This window comes from Propithecus coquereli, unplaced genomic scaffold, assembly GCF_000956105.1.
Source record: "Propithecus coquereli isolate 6110/MARCELLA unplaced genomic scaffold, Pcoq_1.0 Scaffold37, whole genome shotgun sequence".
In the NCBI taxonomy this organism is placed as follows: domain Eukaryota; kingdom Metazoa; phylum Chordata; class Mammalia; order Primates; family Indriidae; genus Propithecus; species Propithecus coquereli.
Window position 1 is genome coordinate 4,182,293 of NW_012149396.1, and position 14,151 is coordinate 4,196,443.

Sequence of the window (14,151 nt, forward strand, 5' to 3'; positions counted from 1 at the left end):
ACAAGAAAAGAAAATAAAGACCATTATGCCCTATGAACATAGATGCAAAAATCCTCAACAAAATACTAGCAAACCAAAATCCAGCAGTACATCAAAAAAGTAATCCACCATGACCAAGTGGGCTTCATCCCAGGAATGCAATGATGGTTTAACATACATAAACCAATAAATGTGATTCACTACCTAAACAAAAGCAAAAACAAAGACCATATGATCATCTCAATAGATACAGAAAAAGCATTCCACAGAATCCAACACCCTTTCGTGATAAAAACCCTCAACAAACTAGGCATAGAAGGAAGATACCTCAAAATCATAAAAGTCATATAGGACAAACTTACAGCCAGCATCATACTGAACAGAGAAAAGTTGAAAGCATTCCCTCTAAGAACTGGAACAAGACAAGAATGCCCCACTGTCATCACTTCTATTCAACATAGTGCTGGAAGTCCTAGCCAGAGTAATTGGGCAAGGGAAAGAAATAAAGGGCATCCAAATTGGGAAAGAGGAAGTCAAACTATCCCTGTTCACTAAGGATGTGATTTTGTATCTAGAAAACCTTAAAGAGTCCACCAAAAGACTCCTAGAATTGATAAATAAATTCAGCAAAGTCTCAGGTTACAAAATGAATGTACACAAATCAGTACCATTTCTATATACTAATAAAAGTCAAGCTAACTATCAAATCAAGGACTCACTACTGCTATAGCTACAAAGAAAATAAAATACCTAGGAACATACTTAACCAAGAGGTGAAAGATTTCTACAAGGAGAACTACAAAATACCAGTGAAAGAAGTCATAGCTGACACAAACAAATGGAAAAACATCACATACTGATGGATCGGTAGAATCAACATGTTAAAATGTCCATACTGCCTAAAGTGATTTATAGATTCAACACAATCCCTATCACAATATCAATGTCATATTCCACAGATCCAGAAAAAGTAATTGTAAGCTTCATTTGGAACCAAAAAAAAGCCCAAATAGCCAAAGCAATCTTAAGCAAAAAGAATAAACCTAGAGGCATCACATTACCTCACTTCAAATTATACTACAACTCTATAGTAATCAAAACAGCACGTACTGGTATAAAACTAGAGACATAGACCAATGGAACAGAATATTAATAGAAAACCCAGAAATAAATCCATCTTTCTGCAACCAACTGATCTTTGACAAAGTAGACAAAAACTTACAGGATGAGGACATATAGAATAGGAAATGATGCCTTATTCTATAAATGGTGCTGGGAAAACTTGGATAGCCACATGCAGATAAATGAAACAGGACCCCTATCTCTTGCCATATGCAAAAATTAGTTCAAGATGGATAAAATATACTTAAATATAAAGCACGAAACCATAAAAATTGTAGAACAAACTGTACGAAAAACTTTTCTAGACATTGGCGTAGGCAAAGAATTTATGACTAAGACCCCACAGGCAAATACAACAATAACAAAAATAAATAAATGGGACTTAATTAAATTAAAAAGCATCTGCACAGCAAAGGAAATAATCAACAAAGTAAATAGACAACCTACAGAATGGCAGAAAATATTTTCAAACTATATATCCAATAAAGGGCTAATATACAGAATCTACAAAGTACTCAAACAAATCAACAAGAAAAAAATAACTCCATTAAAAAGTGGGCAAAAGACATGAATAGAAGTTTTTCAAAAGAAGATGGGCAAATGGCCAATAAACATATGAAAAAAATGCTCAATGTCACTAGTCATCAGGGAAATGCAAATTAAAACCAAAATGAGATACCGCTTTATCCCATCAGAATGACCATTAATAAAGAGGCAGAAAACAACAAATGCTGGCATGGATGCAGAGAGAAAGGAACACTTATACACTGTTAGTGGGACTTCAAATTAGTACAACCTCTATGGAAAACAATATGGAGATTCCTCAAAGAAATAAATGTAGACTTACCATTTGATCCAGCAATCCCACTACTGGGGACCTACCCAAAGGAAAAGAAGTCATTTTACCAAAAACACAACTATACTTGAATGTTTATTGTAGCACAATTCACAATTGCAAAGATGTGGAATCAATTTAAGTGCCTATCGATTCATGAGTGGATAAAGAAAATGTGGTATATGTACACCATGGAGTATTATTCAGCCATAATAAGGAATGCAATAATGTCTTTTGCAGCAGCATCCTGGATGGAGCTGGAGATGATTATCCTAAGTGAAGTATCTCAGGAATGGAAAAACAAGTACCAAATGTACTTGTTAATAATCAGGAGCTAAATGATGGGCACATATGGGCTCAAAGAAATGTAAAGGACATTGGAAACCAAAAAGGAGAGAGGATGGGAGGGGAGTGAGGGATAAAAACTCACCTATCAGGTACAATGAACACTATTCTGGTTATGGGCACACTAAAAGCCCTGACTTAAGCATTATACAATGTATCCATGTAACAAAAACATTTGTATCCCCTTAATATTTTGGAAAAAAATAATTATTTAGCATATGATTCTTTGCTATGATTAAACCTTTATTTACTAGCTGTTATTTTATAACATATTTTAACTGCATGTATGATCAAATATAAGGCAAGATCATTTCCCAAATTATATTTCAAAAACACGTGGTTATCTTATATTGGAGTCCTTATAGATCTCTTATAAGGGAACATTTCTGAAACTAATTTGATCAAAAGTGTATAGTGGGAAGGAAAGATATATTTGCCTGAAATTATATCAATCAATGTTCATTTGGATGCCTGGAAAAGCAATTCCTTATAAGTGGTTAAAAGGCAGGCAAAAGAATTTAAGAAAGATTTACTATGTCAGAGTGACATCACAAGTTGAAGTGTTGGAATTAAAAAGTAGCAAAAGTCATAAAAACACTGGCATTGGTAGTATCTCTGTGGAAAATGAAGGAATCACCATAGATTTGTTCACGCTTTTATGGTAGGCCCACGTGACATTTTATTTTGTAGCTCACAGTAAAGCTAGCAACAAAGCAATTATATTTACATATTTTATATGTGATTACACATGACTATATTTATGTTCACACATATAATTATATGTGCTGATATATGACTATGTTTGTGTGTATGTATATTTGTCATAGTGACTTGTAGAAAATGAATTACAATCTTCCCTGTATGTTTAGTTTTTATTAATATGATTTTCCTTCTGTTTAATCAGTTTGACAAATTGATTAAACAGTGTTGTAATTTGTAATTGTGTCCATAATTATACTTATAGCATTGTTTCTTTATAAAGGGTGTCACATATTATTCATAGACAGAATCACAGCATACCCATACTACTGTGGCTTCTTGGCAAGCCAGGGCTTGCTTAAAGGCTATATGTGAACATTACTCATGGAAGCATTTGGGCCTTTCCCATAGCAAGTTCCTTTAACATAGGAAGAAAGAATCAGACTAAATTATAATACTCTTCATAGGAAGTCTGAGTATATCTTCATTTCACCTTCCAAGAAACTGCGATAAAAGAGGTTAGAAGAGGGCAGGTTAAGTCCTCACCATAGAATATCTGCTATAGATACAATTGTGAAGACATCCAGCTTAATAAACAGGTATCTATAATAGGTCTTCATGTGCTACACATGAAGTAATTTGCCAGTAGAAAGTCTCTTAAGCATGTATATTTCTTGAAGTCACATCTTTGTAAGTAGTTAGGGAAACTAGCATGACCTGGAAGTCCAGTCGTATGACTTCTTAGTCATGCTGGGAGATTTTTTCTAACTGGGAAGGGGTGGATTTTTATTTGTAATTAAACAGACTTTGCCTGAACTGAAAATCAGCAGGAGGGGGAGACACACCCGTGCATGACTCCCTGACAAACCTTCCCCCGCAATCGCAAGAGGAGAATTAGTTAGGAAACTTCTGATCTCATCAGCGTGGAGGTTGAGTCAAGAGAAATTTTAAAGTATTGAAGTATGGAAGTCATTGTCATGATCAAAAAGTCAGTAGCTCATGCCAGCAAGGACAAGAGAGAACAATCCAAATGTACATTTTGTTTAAAGCTCACGAATGCTCGTTTTCTCTCAGAGTACCTTTACTCTTCCCTCGTGTTCTCTGCGGCATCACCCAGGCCTAGCAGGGTACTAGGTACAAGTTACTTAATAAATATTTGCTCAGTGAATAAACCATTGTGCAAACCTCTCAAATCTATCTGCATTCTGCACCCCAAATTCACTTTCTCCACTGCTCGTAGTGGATTATAGTAATATATGCGAATATTTTAAGTGTAATGTTTTCTCTATTGAACAAGTATCTTTCATTTCCCCATGTATATAGCCTTAGGCTTCTTCAAAATTAATTTTATTTTTATTAAGGTAATACATCTCAGGGTTTAAAACAAAATAAAATGCTATTAAAGTTCTTGTAAAGTAACATCTCCTCCTAAGGCCTGGTCTTAATTCCCAAAGGCAAACATTGGACTCTTTTAGTGGGCTTTTTTTTTTTTTTTCACTGTACCTATTTCTAAGTGATTTGATTATCCTGCTATTCCTTTATATAGCAATTTTACACATTGTTTATTTGCTTTATGGTATAACAGTTGAGGATTTAGTTGCCTTACACACACTTAAACTGTCTTCCCTCTCTCACCCTCCACATAAAGTTTTATTGTAATTTATGGTTGATTCTCTTGTCAGTGTTACCATCACTGTGATTATATACACATCCGAATGAAGTTGTATACTATCATTGTGTTTCTTTTATCTCACAACTTTCTGTTTTTCCTGGAGTTAATAATATCCTTTTACAATTTGTTTAGCACACTGTACCTATTGTACATTATTCACAATTGCCTCCAACTGATCTTTCAGACTGTAACAGAATAATATAAATGTAATAATAACCCTAAAAACCTCAGTGGCTTTACACAAGTTTATTTCTTGCTCGTTGTCACAATCCAGCATGTAGCAGCTGGGGTTTCTGTGCCACACATCATTCAAGGTCACAGATTTTTATTTCATCTAGAGGATTTCATGTCTTCCAGGGCTTCAGAGCTCTTCATTGATTCTTTGCATCTGGATACTAACAAGAAAAGAGGGGGACCATGGAAGATCTCATGAGTCATTTTATGGGTATGTCCTGGAAATAATGTAGATCACTTCTGTCCACATTCCATGGGCAAGAACTCAGTTCCATGCCTCCCCACCTACAAGGGGCTAAGAAATGAAATCTAGTGGGGTGCTCAGGATAAAGAGAAGACCATGAAATCTGGTGAGCACCGCCAGTCTCCACTATATAAACTTTATCGATAATTTTCAAGTGTACATGTGCATTAAATAATATAGCATTTTCTTTTCCTTTTTTTTTTTTTTTTGGAGACATACCTACTGTAAGCCATCTTTTTGCTTCTCTTTAGGCCTGCTTCACAATGGTTGTTCTAGAGAATTCCTTTTACCATCTCCTATCGTGGGCCTGAATTTTAGGGGTTTCATCTCTTTCTCTTTCATGAATTATAAGCTTATTTGGGGAATATTTCCTTAAAAAAAGATACACAGGAAGTATATTTTTTTGAGTTCCTGCATGCCTGAAAATGGCCTTGGTTGACAGTTTGTCTGGGTATACAATTCTCAGTTCAAAATAATTTCATTTTTAAAATGGGTAGGCATTCAAAGTAACTTCTCGATCCATATTGCTCTTGAGAAAGCCAATGAAGTCTTTATTCTTTCCCTTTGTATGTGATCTGCATTATGTTACTGGAAGATGGTTTAGGTTCTTCTCTTTTTTTCCTGGGTTTCTAGTATCTAAATTATGTACCTTGTTGCATTTAATTAATTGATAATTAAAAAATTTCATTCTCCTGGGTCTTTTAAGGAAATCTTTGATCTCCAAAGTTCATGATCTTCATTTCTGGAATTGTTTTGCATTTTTAAAGTTAATTTTTCCATCCTTTCCTGCACAGAATGATCCCTTTTCTGGAACTTTCTGGGATTTCCATTAGTCATAAATTCTTTTCTCCATTTTCTTTTTTATATCTACAGGTTTTTGTTCTGCTTTCCTGAAGATTTTGTCCAACTTAATCTTCTACCCCATCTGTCAATTTTTTAAAAATTCTGAGTATATTTTTAATTTCAAGAGATTTTTCCTGTCTTATATATAAATTTCTTTGTTATTCATTTTCTTTAGTAGCAGAGTACAAAGGCATGGGTTCAGTTCATCTTGTTGAACCACAAATTACTCTGGTTTATTTTCTCCAGAAAATAAACTTTCAATCTCCTGGAAGTTGGATTGAGCAGATGGAAAAACTTATGGTTGATTGATTGCATGGCAGTGGGGAAGGGAACTTTGGGTGCAAGCATTCTGTGTGCAGACGTCTAACCAAACCCCTGTTTACCCTACCACCTGGCCTCCATGAAGCTGGTATTTCTGCCTTCTAGGCCTAAGTCTTCCCAGGTTTTGCAGGAAGAATTGGCTTGCATCTTTTCAATCATCCCTCCTGCAGACATCAGCCTCCATCTGATTTAAGTTCTTCTAAAAAATCACTGTAATGTATTTTATCTGCCGATACCTCCTCTCACTTTTATTTGTCTTTATGGTTTAATAATATTTTAAAAATTCAGTCATTCTTGTGATAAAGGAATTTGAGGAAAGGGTTATGAAATACCTGTGATTGATTTGCTACCTATAACTAGATGTCTCCCCATGTATATTTATATATGTTTACCTCAGTGCTGTATTTATTGAATTAGACAGAAGTTATATCTATTTAATTTGTGCTGCATAAACTCCAGGTACAGGAAGATTTGATGATGATAATGATGACATATGATGTTGTTTTCACTGGTTTTCACTGGGTCTTTTATTCTGCTCTACTTGTGTCACAGCAGCCTTCATGAAGTGGTCAAGAAATATTTCTCTTATGTCCCCCACTCTTCCTCCTCCTTGGAATCCCTCTTTCCGCAGGGAGGGAAATGCTCTACCACTCTCTAGCAATGTCTCTATATAACTCTAATGGCTCTGAGCCTGGGAACCTGAAAGATAGGACTGTATGTAGCAAGTCACTCCAGGAGAGCTGTCCCTGCAGGATTTGACCCTATAAGGCAGATGACACACTTAATCTGGGGAAGGGTGACAAGGAGAGCCTATGATAAATGTATGTGTTAGATTTTCTCATAGCAAGAAATTTTTCTAGAAATAGTAGGGTGGTAGCACAAAATAGTAACCACTATGAACTCAGCATTCAGGATTAGGAGACCTGAATTCTACCTTTGCTGACCTTTTGATTCTGGGCAAATGATTGGAATTTTCTCAACCTCAATTTCATCACTCTAAAAATGGAGACAATGAATATAATAGATGCCTATTTCAAAACAATGTTGTGAAATTCAAATTAGATGATCTATAGTCAAGGGATTTACAAATTCTATTGCATACAGGAAATAATGGCTATTAGGATTAATTTGATTAGTGAACACATTAACTAGGTAAAGAGTATGGATCTTTGCATAGCACAGAGAATCATTTTAAATCGATATGTTAATAGTGGAAAAAATTCAAGGTTGTTGTTTTCTTTCTTTTATCTCTCTCCAGGCCCATGGACACACACTCGTTGTATACTTAGATATTGCTGTTGGATGCCAAGTAGATTTATAATAGACATAGGTTTTCAGCATACATATTTTGAAAATCTATATTATGAACCTCATATACTTTCTCCTAGTAGATTTGAGATATTTTTTCTGAATTGTACCTTATTTCGTGAGAATGGGGTAGATTAAGTGCCACCAAAATAACAAGTATAGCCAACACATGCATAGCACTTACTGTGCCAGGCACTGCTCTATACACTTTAATTATATCAACTCAGTTACTCACAATAACACTATGAGGCCATTATTATTATCCTCATTTTCAATATAAGAACATCGAGGCACATAAAGTAGAACTTCTTTCACAGTTTCCTAATAGAAAAGATTTTTGTGAAACAAAATGTTTTCTCTAGTGCTCCTCTTCGCCACTACTCTGCTGTCATTTGTGCGTTTGGGGCTGTTCCTTTGCCCTCTTCCACAAGACGTTCTCTGGGAGATGCTCCCTAGCTGATCATGGCAGTGCCTCCCAAATTAGGTCTCTAAGGCCCCCTGTTGGAACTGACTTACACAATTAAAATTTCAGCGATCATCCTCATCTCATTGTTTTCTAACATGAATGCAAGCAGCAGGTTTGGAACTCCTTAATTTTCTTCCCAGAGGAATAAGTCAATTGCTTTGATATGTATTCAACCTCGTGTTTTTACCTTTACCATGAAATCGAGGATGTCAGAGTATGCCTCAAATGTAATCCCAAGAGGGGCAGCCAGGGTCTTTGCTTTGTGGGTGAATCTGAAGTGTTTAGAACAGGGTCTGCCACACAGTAGACACTTAATAAATATTTGTTTAGTGACACTGTATGCTCACTATTTTGTTTAACAGCAACCTATTGATGTCCAAAGTGATTTTAGGAAGCAAGAATCAGGATGGTGCATAGTGATGAATGCATTCATATGAGCCCATTCTAACTTCTAAAATACTGATTTCTTTCCAACTCCCACTTTTACCTGCCAAAGCCTTCCCCCGCTCTCCACCTGCAATCGTGGGCTCTGCCCACAGTTAATGAGACTCTCCCTGTGAGGAGAGAATGCAATACCCTGGAAACAGTCCTTCTCCCGGTGCCCTGAGCTCTTCGAGTAAGCGATATCAAAGAAAACACAGAAAAATAAATGAATGAAAATGAGCTCCCCGCGGGGTTTGAAGCCCCACAGCGTGGAGAACTGAACCAGGAGCCCCGTGTGTTTCTGAGTGCAGCGGCTGAGTCACCAGCAAGATTTGCCTGAGGTGAGCTCCGCACATCCGCGTTCAGACTCGCGGACACGCCTTCTTCTCACACAGACCTTCCAGATCCGAGTCACTGCGGACTCCAGGGGGTGGTGCTACCAGCCCCGCCACTTGCAGCCCTGACGGCCGGGGACTGGGGACCGATCCGGAGCCACAGGTTGGAAAAATAAGGAGCCGTCCCCATGCCTGTCGCCCTGTGAGGCAGATCCCGGGTGGCTGTTCCTGGGCTTGGGCAGGGGAAGGAAAGCTCCGTGAAATCCGACACCCGGCCCTCTCGGCTAGGAAACTTCGCAGGCTGGTGAGTTGGGGGAGGCGGGCTGCTGTCGCGGGAATGTGCTGCCACCCTCCCGGGTACTGTGCGGGCCGGTGAGCGTGGCAGGCCTGGAGTCTGTGCCTTCGGCCGGGCGGGTGCGCGCGCGCGCGCTGTCCACAACAAAAACCCGCACACAGAGCACAACAGGGGTGTGCGCACACAGATCACAACACACAGCGACACCGCGCTCTCGCGGTTGGGGTGCGCGCTTCGAAAACAGCGGCGCGACAAAAAAAAAAAACTGAGCACGGAGATGCCAGTTTCCTTCCATGTGTGTCTCAGAAAACAACCGCAATAATGATGAATTAGAACAAGAATGATGATATGTTTCGAGTTTCGTTTAGGAAGAAGTGACTTAGTGAAGCAAGCCAGGCAAGTGAAAGAACATTTCTTTGCATTTCCTCAGGTGAAACAGTCACGGAGAAATCAAGAGTAATTTCCGTTTTCCAATTGTTTGCTCTGTTGCTTCCGAATTCTGATCTAAGTGTCGCACCTACTCTGTTGTGTGTCTGTCTTGGTTCAAGTGGTCACAGTAAATTAGCTTCCAAGACTGTCCCACCCAGTGCAACATTATCTAAAGAAGCCTCTGCAAACTACTGAAGCAGGTGGACTGTGAGCAGAGACTGTGTTCCTTGGGAAAAGCTATGTTTGATTCAAGTTGTCACACCGGTAACATGTTTACCTGCTTTTTAGGTCAAGATCTGAAACTAAGGGTATGAGATTCTCTAGTTGTTTAAATGGTACATCATTAGATTTAGCCCATATTTATAACAGGGTTATCACCAACAAAATTATTATTTAATGTAATATAGCTATTAATTTTGATTTAGTTCTGTTTAAAAGTAAGATGTCTACAGTTCTCCACATTAAGCTATTTTACATGTATTCAGTAATATTATATGTATAGACTATATAGGGTTTCATAGTTATAAATTTTGAAAAGTTGACAGAAAGGATGGACTTCAGCATCATTATAAATTGAGGTGTTTACGTTTATTGAATTTTCGAGCAGCTACAAATTTCAAATTGTGGCTATGAAGTGACAGTCATACTTGTCATATGCCATCCTCCCCACTACCAGATAGTTATTTTTCATAGTTTCCTAGCAAAATCCTCTACCCAGATGGCATCAGCCATCCTTGAAGGCAAGAGGGGATTCCTATGGATGACCAAAAAAAAGGTCATCTTGACAAACAGTTTAATATCAGTGGGCTTTTCTGCTTAAGAACTGACTGTGAACTCCCATTTTACCATCATTACTTTCGAAAGGAAAACAAAACATTTCGGATGAAACTGAATGGGCCTGTTCTCACAGCTGCCAAGAAGGAATAAAGAGAATCTGTCAAATGTGAGCGAACCACAGCACTGCTTTCTCGTAGGTCATTTCTGAAACAGGCATGTTTGACCTGACAGGGAAGGAAGGTAACCCTAATATCATAGATCTTCTCAGCTCCTTGCTACACCAGCTTATACTACAACGACAAGCTGGTTTCAGAATTGCTGTTCATTTGTTTCACTGTTCTTCTAGAAAGTGGGAGTCATCCAAAGTCCCAGGTGGTTCAAAACAGAAATCTGCTCTTTTCCCGCCCTCACTCCTGGAATTTTTTGGTAAGATTTTTGGGGCTCTTGGATCAGTAGAGCATGAAATATAGACCAACTATTCACGTAAAGCTCGTCTCACAATTAATCCAGTTTCTGGAGTTGATTCATCAAGGCAGGTTAACCAATAGTTCAGCTCTTAAGCAAGTCATTATAATGTTGAGATGCAGGAAAATGATTACAGTGAAAACAGACAGGACAAACCAGGTATTTCCCCTGAAAAGTATGCCAGTTTCGAATTATAGCTGCCAAGGGGGAATGAGTTTTTCATTCATGACTAGGTATACATGGGGCTTAAGTTTATTCTATAGTAAGGAAGCAGCAACAACCCTAAACATAATAACAAACTTATTATAAACCCCATATATGGAGTTGAGAGCATTGCTTAATTTGTTTCACACCCTTTGCAATCATTATTCATGCTCTCCAAATATTAACCTTCTCTCATTGGCCCTCCTTAAATAAGGGAAACTTATCTAGATTACCAATAATGAGAGAAACACTGTTTAACAAATGGCCAAAAAAATCTTCAATAAGTTCAGTCTTTTTAACTAAACAACTGCTTACTGTATTGAGAAACATAATATATAAAGTTGCTTGCTCATTTATTCAACAAATATTTGTTAATAGTGTCAAGCACTATGCTGGGCTCTATGTGGACAGAAGTGGACAAAACACAAAAATTCCTGACCCTACAGAGGCTGTCCCTCCTGGGGAGGTAAAGAGTAAACCAAACGAGTAAGCTAAATCCATGGCACATTAGAGTAAGTGCTCAGGAGACAATATAAGCAGAGAAGACATGCAGAGAGTGGCAGTGGCATGGGGACAGTGAGCGTTGAAATTTTAGACCAGGCGCCCAGGGAAAGCCTCCCTGAGATGATGTTTCATATTGATCTGAAGCAAGTAAGAGAGGGACCCATGTGGATACGAGGAGGAAGAGCATTCCGGACTGAAGGGGACAGCAAGCAAGAGTTTGCCTGGCATCTTCCAGGGACAGCGGAGAAGCTGGTGCACCTGGTACGAAGAGAGTGAGGGGGAGGTCAGGAAGAACTGGGGGAGGGGCAATAATGGGGCCACACATGGAGAGCTTTGAAGGTCCTAATAAATATGTAGGCTTTGGTTTTTCTTCTGAGTAAAATGAGAAAGCACTGTGATTTAGATATAGCCTGTTGGACATTTCTCAGCAAATACTTAGTGTACTAAGAACTTTAATATTCTTCTAAGTGCTGTGGGTAACAGAGGTTAGTAAAACATACAAGGTCTCCACTATCATGGAAATTACATTCTAGTGTGGAAGGTAGCCACATAACTGAATAAGCAGATTAGTGATTCTGCAAGTTTTAGTGTTATTAAGAAAAAAAATGTTAAAGGGGAAAATAATGGGAGTGGCCTGGAGGGGAACTCTGTATGACTCAGTGGTCAGGAAAAGCCTCAGAGGAGGCAATCTTTTGAAAAGATCACTCTGGCTTCCTTGAAGAGAATGGGTCGTAGGGTAACCAGAGTAGAGGTGATTCCAGTAGACCAGCAATGACAGTGGCATAGATTGGAACTGGAAGAGTGGCCCTGGAGAGAAGTAGGGAATATTTGAAGGCAGAGCCGACAGAACTTGCTAATGAATCGGGTGAAGTGTAGGGATGAAGGAAAGGGTCATCAGGACTCGTGCCGAAGACACTGGACAGATGGCAAAGCCATTTCCTAAGATGGATAAAGCTAGGGGAGAAAGAGGTTTGCAAGGAAAATGAAGAGTTCATTTCCAGCCTTTTGTGGGACTTTTAGGTATCCAAGCGGAAATATCAAATTGAGCTTTGACATATACTAATCTTATACAGAGCACTTAGAGAAAGTCATAGCTGAATGTAGGAATTTGCAAATCAAGTGCCTATGGATGCTATTTAGAGCCATGGTCTTGAGGACATCACCTGGAGAAAGATTAGGGAGAGAAAAAATAGAGGCCTAAGGATTAAGCTGTGGCTTATTCTAACATTCAGGGATCTTGCAGAGTAGAAGTCAGTAAAAAGCCAGTCAAGTGAGAGGTAAACCTAAGCCAGGAAGTTTTTCAAGAAGAAGGGAATGGTCAGTGGTGTCAGACGTTGCTAAGATAAACAGTGCAATGAGGGAAGTGATTGCATGTGGCCATATGGCGCATTGGCAACTTGAGTAGGAGATGAAGTTCTCAAAATAAGATATTCAGAAAAACTAACTTGTAAAAATTCTGAAAATAGTGTTTCACCTAATCCCCAAGACAAATTGAAAAGAGAGAAGCCACTAGAAAAACTCACAAAGCTTCACAGAGGTTCTTATAAAATCAATTTTTAAAAAGTGGCTTATAGAACAGATGAACAGAGCAACATACAATTAGAAATACTTACAAAGGTGTTGTCTGAGCTGTAAGCATAGTTTAAGGAAGAGTTAAACCCAGAGTGAACTGAAGCTTGTAGGAAAAGGCTCAGGAAAGCTAAAGATTCTTTTCACATTGTTTGGAACAAAGCAGTGAATAAGGAAGGGTCATCCCCCTTCATGTTAGTGGATGTGAGTGAAAGTAGAATTAATCAATTTCTGCTTTGCTTCCGTCTTCTTTCTATATAAAAGAAAATAGTGTTCACAATGGAAGGATTAGACCACACTTGAAGAAAATTAAAATCAAAGAAAATTGAACAGTTATTGTGGCTGCAAATAACTTCTTTAGATGGGAAAGAATCATGGTGGAAGCTGTCAAGAGGACCTCTGTGAGGAAGTAGCATTTCAGTTGGGACCTAAACACTGTCTGTTCGCCAGGCAGGTAAATATTTGGGAAAAAAACAAGCCAGACAGAGCAAAGGCATCTGCTGAGTTCCTAATCTGGGAAAGAGCTTGGTGCAATCGAGGCACTGAGAGATGAGTTTGGAGAGTGGAAAGCAGGTGGCAGAGAGAGAGGCACAAGGTGAGGCTGGAGACACCACTTGGGAAATCATTGCAGGGACTGAAAAAGACCAAGGAAGACCAAGAAGTTGCAGCGACCCAAGATTTATCTGTCAGAGATGTTGTAGAGATGGCTTCAACTGGGAAGTTGAACTAAATGACCTACCTACAAGTTTTCTGCCAAAGTTGTAATCCTAAAAATATGAGAACACAATTTAATATTTGATATATATTCTAGATTAAAAAATTAAGAATCTGTAGTCAAAGTTTAGTTGTTAGCAATAAAACAGCTCAAAGTAAATTAAGTTGTAGCTACCATATAAAGCAAATGTTTAATATCTAGAAATGCAGGAACGTTTTTAGGGAGATAAAGCTACATTCAAGGGTACCAAGACCCACCTGCATAATTTGGGGAACGATTTCATAAAAGGCAGATATAGATGTCATAAATTGGTAGGATTTAAATCAAACCATTAGGAAGTCTATTATTAATCAAATATTGCTAGTGC

At 38.3% G+C, this 14,151-nt stretch overlaps 1 protein-coding gene across 1 annotated transcript in view; it reads left to right on the plus strand.

The window, feature by feature from the left end:
- Nucleotides 1-8,668: 8,668 nt before the first annotated feature.
- RAB27B (RAB27B, member RAS oncogene family) overlaps nt 8,669-14,151 on the plus strand; it is a 70,653-nt gene continuing 65,170 nt past the window's right edge. The window contains exon 1 of the mRNA XM_012651741.1: nt 8,669-9,130. The gene's annotated coding sequence lies outside the window, so the exon portion shown is untranslated. The remainder of the gene's footprint in view (nt 9,131-14,151) is intronic.